This window comes from Penaeus monodon, chromosome 12 (genome assembly GCF_015228065.2).
Source record: "Penaeus monodon isolate SGIC_2016 chromosome 12, NSTDA_Pmon_1, whole genome shotgun sequence".
Lineage (NCBI taxonomy): Eukaryota > Metazoa > Arthropoda > Malacostraca > Decapoda > Penaeidae > Penaeus > Penaeus monodon.
This window is the reverse complement of record NC_051397.1, coordinates 8,164,152-8,171,651: the sequence shown is the minus strand read 5'-3', so window position 1 is coordinate 8,171,651 and position 7,500 is coordinate 8,164,152. Positions and strand designations below refer to the sequence as shown.

At 38.4% G+C, this 7,500-nt stretch overlaps 1 protein-coding gene across 2 annotated transcripts in view; it reads left to right on the top strand.

The window, feature by feature from the left end:
• LOC119579247 (D-beta-hydroxybutyrate dehydrogenase, mitochondrial-like) overlaps window positions 1–7,500 on the top strand; it is a 144,825-nt gene that overhangs the window by 12,954 nt on the left and 124,371 nt on the right. The window contains exon 1 of one of the 2 annotated variants that reach the window (XM_037926988.1): window positions 6,910–7,075. The exons of the other annotated variant lie outside the window; for it this stretch is intronic. The gene's annotated coding sequence lies outside the window, so the exon portion shown is untranslated. Of the gene's footprint in view, window positions 1–6,909; window positions 7,076–7,500 lie in introns of those variants that run through there. 2 annotated transcript variants of the gene reach the window in all.

Below are 7,500 nucleotides of genomic sequence, written 5' to 3'. Positions count from 1 at the left end.
CCTTTATGATATACACGTTGAGATTAGTCCCTGCGTCTCGTGTTGGCGGACCTCCTTGTACACACGGTGAGAATATGAACATAAACAACGTATAATGCACAATGATTTAGTCATACCTCGTAAAAACCATTAGTGCATAAAAGGATAAACAGACACACGTCAGAAAGAAGAAAAAAGAAAAAAAAAGAAAAGGCACTGATGTCGAGAAGGGATACCTTTATGGAAGTATTTTCGTAAAAGGGGCAAGGGGGAGGGTGTTTTCTCTCTCCTCCCCCTCCCCTCGCTCCTGTTGTTCCCTCTCCTCTCTCTTCCTCCTCTCTTTTCTTTTCCTCCTTCCCCTCTCCCCTCTCCCTCTCTATCTTTTCTCTCTCTTTCTCTCTCTCTGTCCTCTTCTCCCTCTCTCCTCTCTTCTCTCTCTTCTCCTCTCTCTCTCTCTCCCCTCTTCTCTCTCTCCTTTTTTCCCACTCTGTGTGTTTGTGTGTGGGTGTTGGTGTGTGTTGTGTGTGTGGGTGCGTGTGTGTTTTGTGTGGGGGTGTGGGTGGGTTGGGGGGTGTGGTTTCTCTCTTCAAACGTCTTTTCATTGCTACAGTTAATTTCCTTATTCTTTACATTTTTCATTTTTATTATTATTATTATTTATTATTATTATTATTAAAATTATTATTATTATTATTATTATTTATTTTATTTTATTATTTTATTATTATTATTTTATTATTTTTATTATTATTTATTATTATTATTATTATTTTTTATTTTTGTTATTTTTATTATTTTTTAATTATTTTTTATTTTTTTATTTTTATTTTATTATTATTATTATTATTATTATTATTTTTTACTATTTTTTATTACAAATTTTTTATTTTATTTAATTTTTTTTTTTTAAATTTTTATTTTATGTTTGATGGGTATGTGATATGATATGATAATGATGATGTGATGATGATGATGATTTTTTTTTTTATTATTATTTTTATTATTATTGTTATTATTATTACTTATATTTTATTATATATATTAATATTATATTATATTATATTTATTAACATATATATTAAAAAAAATTATATTCTTTTTTGCAATTGAAAAGTTTCTTGTTTGATCATGGTTTCCAAAAGAATTTCAATAGACGTGATGAAAGTATTTTTTGCGTTGACCCAAAACAGGCCAGGGCATTTTACTGTTTCCTGCCCCCCCCTTTTCTAAAAACCCCCCCCCCCCCCCCCCCCTCCCCCCCCCTTTTTTTTTTTTCCCCCCCCCCCAAATTTTTCCCCCCCCCCCCCCCCCCCCCCCCCCCCCTCTCGCCCAATTTTTTTTTTTTTTTTTTAAAAAAATTTTTTTGGCCCCCCCCCCCCCCCCCCCCCCCCCCCCCCCCCCCCCCCCCCCCCCCCCCCCCTTTTTTTCCCCCTTTTTTTTTTTTCCCCCCCTTTTTTTTTTTTTCCCCCCCCACCCCCCTTTTTTTTTTTTTCCCCCCCGGGTTTTTTTTTTTTTTGCCCCCCCTTCCCCTCCCTTTCTTTCCCCTCTCTCTCTCTCTCTCTCTCTCATCTCGTCTTTTTTCCCTCCTTCTCTCTCTCTCCTCTTTTCTCTCTCTCTCTCTCCCTCTCCTCTCCTCTCTTCCTTTTCGCTGCTCTCTCCCCGCCTCTCTCGTTCTCCCCTATCATTATCCTGTTTTTCTCCTCTTCTTTCTCTCTCTCTTCTCTCCTCCCTCTCTCCTCTCTCTTCTTCTCTCCTTCTCCCCCCGCTCCTCCCTCCCCCCCTCCCTCCCCCCCTCCCTCCCTCCCTCTCTCTCCTCTCTCTCTCTCTTTCTTCCTCTCCCCTTCTCTCCTTTTCCCCTCTCCTCTCTCTCTCCTCTCTCTCTCTTCCTCTCTTCTCTCCTTTCTCCCCTTTTCTTTTCTTTTCCTTTTCTCTTTTGTTTTTCCCCCTTCCCCCTCTTTTCCTTCTCCCCCCTTTTCCCCTCCTTTTCCCCCCTTCTCCGCTTCTTCCCCTCTTTTTCCTTTTTTTTTTTTTTTTTTTTTTTTTTAAAAAATTAAAAAAAAAAAAATTGAAAAAAAAAAAAAAAAGAATTATATTACGCAAAAAAAGGAATTCCAGGGGTGCCTGTTCTAAATGTTCCGGGAATTTCTCTTGGACTGAACAATAGGAAACTGGCAGACGAGTGGAGGATGCAATGGGGAATAAGTTCGGTCAAGAATGTAAAAAGAGGTGTAGGATTAGAGTAAATTTTGAGACACAAACTCACAATCACTCACTCCCTTTACCTCTCTCTCTCTCTCTCTCAGACTACACACACAAGCAAACAAACACACACACACACATACCTCTCATCCCCCCATCACAACCACCACAGTCAAAGTCAGGTTTACCAATAATTATTTTTTAGTGAAATAATCAAGCTAATTATACCACAACTAAAAAAAAAAGAAAAAAAAATATTCAGAACTCGGCAAACTCAAACTTGCACTCGTCTGATCCAACTTATTACTCCCGCCAAGATGCTGACAGCCTTAAATTAAACTCTCTTTCAGAAGGGTGTGTTTTGCAACAGAACAATCTTGGACATTAAGCTGATCTAATTGCCTTTCTGTCCTTCTCTGGAAGCAAGAGCAAGAAAACGAGAAAGTTAATTAGAAAATTTGTTTAGAATTTTATCTATTTTGGGGGTAAAATTTTTACGTAATAGGTAAACTTAATGATAATTATCATAATGATAATTATCAAAATTCTATTATAATTTTATTATTATTACTATTGTTATTGTTAATAACAAATTTTTTTTATTATTATTAATTTTTTTAAAATTATTATTTTTATTTTTATTTTTATATTTCCTTATAATAATTATTTTTATTATTATTTTTTTATTATTTTTTTTATATTATTATTATTATTATTATTATTATTCATTATTATTATTATTATTATTATTATTATTATTATTATTATTATTATTATTATTATTATTATTATTATTATTATTATTATTATTATTAATGCTACTACCATCATCATCATCATCATCATCATCATAATCATTACTGTTATCACTATCATTATTATCACTATTATTATTATTATTACCATTATTAACATCATCATCGTTATTATAGCTATTATCATCGTCATTATCACTATCATCATCATCCTAATAATTATCACCATTACCAGCACCATTCATTCCTACTATCACCCTCACATATATTCTTGTCACTGATCTCATGCCATCAGTATCATCATCACTGCACAGAGGTATCTTCTCCCCAGCCACTTTTTGAATTACAAGGTAGACGGAAAAAACAGGAACTTGCACGTATTGACTCTCAGCATCTGTCCCGCCCCTTCGTAACAGTCGTGTTGTTGAAACGAACGATTGCAAACTTCCCTGGGAATCCCTGGGGAAGTTGCAACATTAGGGTCGTGCGTTCTTCAGGCTGGTAGTTGCTAACGATGGAAGGGATTCGTGTTGATAGAGAGAGAAGGGTATAGGGAAGTAATATGGAAGATGGGGGAGGGGGGGTTATGATGATAGCGAGAATTGGTAGAATGAAGGGATAGAAATGAAGAGATGACTAAAGGAAAGTGTGATGATGACGATAAGAAAGGACGGGAATCAATGAATTTAAATCGTGATTTTTTCTTTTTCTTTCTCTCTCTCTCTTCTTCTTCTTCTCTCTCTCTCTCTCTGTCTCTGTCTCTCTCTCCCTCTCTCTCCTTTTTCCCTCCTCTCTCCTCTCTCTCCTCCCCTTTGTCTCTCTTCCTCCCTCTCCTCCTTGCTTTTTCCTCCTTCCCCTCTCTCCCTTATCTCCCTCCATCTCCTCTCTTTCTCTCTCTTTTTTTCCCCCTTTCCCTCCCTCCTCCCCCACCCCCCTCCTCTCTCCTTTCCCCCCCTCTACTCTCTTTTCTCTGGTCTTTTTTTGCTCTCCCCTCCCCCCCCCCCCTCTCTTCTCCTCTCTCTTTTTTCTTTTTCTCTTCTTCTCCCCTCTCCCCTCTCCCCCCCTCCCTCCCCTTTCCTCCTCCCAGCCCCCCCTCCCCCCCTTCCCCTTTCCTCCCTCTCCTTTTCCCCAACCTCTCTTCTCTCTTTTTCCCCTCCCCTCTTTCTCTTCTTTTTTTTCTCTCTCTCCCTCCCTCTTTCTCTCTCCCCTTTCTCTGTCTGTCTCTCTCCAGCCCTCTCCAACCCCCTCGACCTATTTTTTCCTCTCTCCAAGCGCTTGATATTGCATCACCGATAGCTATACCGCCTTTGCTCCTCCCACAGCCTCCTTCCTCCTCTGACACAACCTACTTACCTCGAAGCCTCCACCTCCTCTTACAGCTGAGCCAGAGGGCCTTCGATGCCGTTTTTTTTAAATCTGTGGTTCAGTTCCGTCATTTTTTTTTTTTTTTTATCGTTCTTAGTTTGCTTTGTGTATGTTTGTGTGTTTGTAGGTTGATGAGAGAGAGAGAGAGGGGGGGTTAATGATTATGATGGTGATTGTGGATTGTGGATTTTATCTGTCGTTTCGTTGGAATCTAGAAATCGGTAAATAATTTTATATTTTTGAGGTGTTCAGTCATGCACTATAACTGTTTGGAAGACATACTTATAACTACACTTCTTCTTCTTCTTCTTCTTCTTCTTTCTTCTTCTTCTTCTTCTTCTTCTTCTTCTTCGTTTTATCTTATCTTTTTCTTTCTCTCTCTCTTCAATAATTTTTCTTCTTCTTCGTATTATTTTATTTTATCTTTTTCTTTCTCTCTCTTCAATAATTTGATTTCCCTCTTTATCTCCCTTTTTATCCCTTTTTATCTCCATTAATTTATTTCGTTCTTTCCGTCTTTCTCAATTTTTTTCTCTTTCTCTTTTCCTTTTCCTTTCATTATTTTTTTCTTCTTTTCGTGATTTCTCTTTCGTTCTTAAAATCACAAGTCTATTGACTTTTTTCGTATTTTCGTATTTTCGTATTTTCGTTATTTTATATCCTAAAAAGAGGGAAAAGGGGAGAAAGATAGCGAAAGGAGACGAATATTACGAGAAGAGCAGAGGAGAGAAGAAACAGGTGGACACAGAAGAAGGTCAGGAAGAAGAAGAAGAGGAGGAGGAGGAGGAAGGGAAGATAGTAGGAAAAGTATGTACAGGAAAGGAAAGAATTAAGGTCAAGTGAAAAGAATTGCGGGAGAACCGACTTTGGGAGAAAAGAAATAACACTTGTTTTCGTTTTCTTCTGTTCATGTTCGTCTTTGCTTTCTATTTATCTTCGTCTACTTTGCTCCTTTCTTCCTTTCTTTTCTTTTTTTTTTTTTACTTCTTCTCTACGACTGCTTTCATTCTCCCTCTTCCCTCTTCTTTTTCTCCTCCACCTCCTACTCCTCCTTCTTCTTTTTCTCCTCCTCTTCTTCTTCTTCTCTTTCTCGTCCTCCTCCACCTCCTCTTCCTCCTCCTCCTCCTTCTTCTTCTTCTTCTTCCTTCCCCCCTCCTCTCCACCACCACTCCTACTCCTCCTCTCCTTCTCCTTCTCCTCCTCCTCCTCTTTATCTCCTTCTCCTCTCCTTCATCTCCTCTTCATCTCCCTCCTCCTCCTTCTTCTCCTCCTCCTCTCCTTCTTCTTCTTTTTCTCCTTCTCCTTCTTCTTTTGTAGGGTTTCGTAAAAAAAATGTCTGGAAATGAAAGTAGAATCGCTAAACATACAAATAAATTAAGATTATTTAACTTTTCTATTTCTCTGTCTCTTGTTCTTTCTCCCTCTCTCTTTTTTTCCCTTTCTGTCTGTCTCCCATTCACACACACTCTCTCTCCTTCTCTTTCTCTTTCGCCTGCATACCTCTCTGTTTATCTGTCTGCCTCCCTTCCTCTCTCTCTCTCTCTCTCTCTCTCTCTCTCTCTCTCTCTCTCTCTGTCTGTCTGTCTCTCTCTCTCTCTCTCTCTCTCTCTTCTCTCTCTCTCTCTCTCTCCCTATCTCTCTTCTCCTCTCTACTCTCTCTCTCTCTCTCTCTCTCTCTCTCTGCAAACAAACCTATTACTCTAGCCACACGAAAACTCACCATGGACAACCAATGCTTATAATCTGTACCTGTCTTTAACAACTTAGAGATATGGTAGTAGTTGGAGGGAACCACGTGCTATATCAAAAAGAGCAAGTCATGCTGCTGGAGGTTAGTGCATGACAAGGTGGGGAGGCAGGCACTTGGAAATAATTAATGGTATGTGTTTAAAAAAAAAGGAATCTCTCTTTTTTCTCTTCTTTTTCTTCTTTTCTTCTTCTTTTTCTTCTTCTTTTTCTTCTTCTTCGTGACGCTTCGTTAATATATCTCTACTGGATAATGCTATGTGGAGTATGTGTGTATGTTGTTATGTTTACTGTCATTACTATTTTTATGGTTATTGCTATCATTATTACTGTTGTTGTCATTATGATTAGCATTATTATAGTTCTCATCATTATTATTATCCGTATTACTATTATCATTATTATCATAATCTTCCTCTTTATCATCACATCATCAACACAGCTATTATCATAATCATCATCATTATTATCACAACTATGATCATCATTATTTTATTATTATCAATATTAATATCATTATCATTGTTCTTATTATCATTATCATTGCTATGTTTATTATTATTATTATTATTATTATTATTATTATTATTATTATTATTATCACTATTATCATTATCATCATCATTATTATTGTCATTATTATTTGCACACTGTACAATAACTCGTATAAGAAAATGTATATCATAGATATTGTTTCTACTGTTTCCATCATTATTATATTGTATCATTATAAAGTCATAGCAATTTACGTTCCATAAATCGATATTTAACGTTCTAAAGTATAAACCACAACAGCAGTCTTGGTGTTAAGGGATGCCATTATCGACAGCACAGTCCATGCCTTCGTTGGCCGGAGAAAGCTACCCACAACATCTAGACCACCTGAAGCAAGCGTTTCAGAATACCCCTCCCCCCCAACCCCACCCCACTGTGGGCGTGGTAGGGGTGGGGGGAAGCTAGAACAGGAATAGTGTTGCAGTCAGTACACAGGCTCGCTGGCTGGAGATGACCCCAAACACTGCAGGTCTTGGGTAGGGCAAGTATTCTTGCAAGCACTACTACGCCAGCCTGCGTTTGACTTAGGAGGATGTGTGTGTATGTATGTGTGTGTGTGTGTGTGTGTGTGTGTGTGTGTGTGTGTGTGTGTGTGTGTGTGTGTGTGTGTGTGTGTGTTCTTTGGTTATTGTGGGTGAATTGCATTTGTGAAGGTAAAAAGAGGCTGCATATGAGTTTTTTACCTTTCGGAATAGAATGGGGGAAGACGAAGAGTGGGAAGTGGTAAGCGAAGGAGGAGAGAGAGAGAGAGACGGAGACGGAGACAGAGAAGGAGACGGAGACAGAGAAAGAGAAAGAGACAGAGAGAGAGAGAGAGAGAGAGAGAGAGACGGAGACGGAGAGAGAGAGAGAGAGAGAGGAGAGAGAGAGAGAGAGAGGAGGGGAGAGAGAGAGAGAGAGA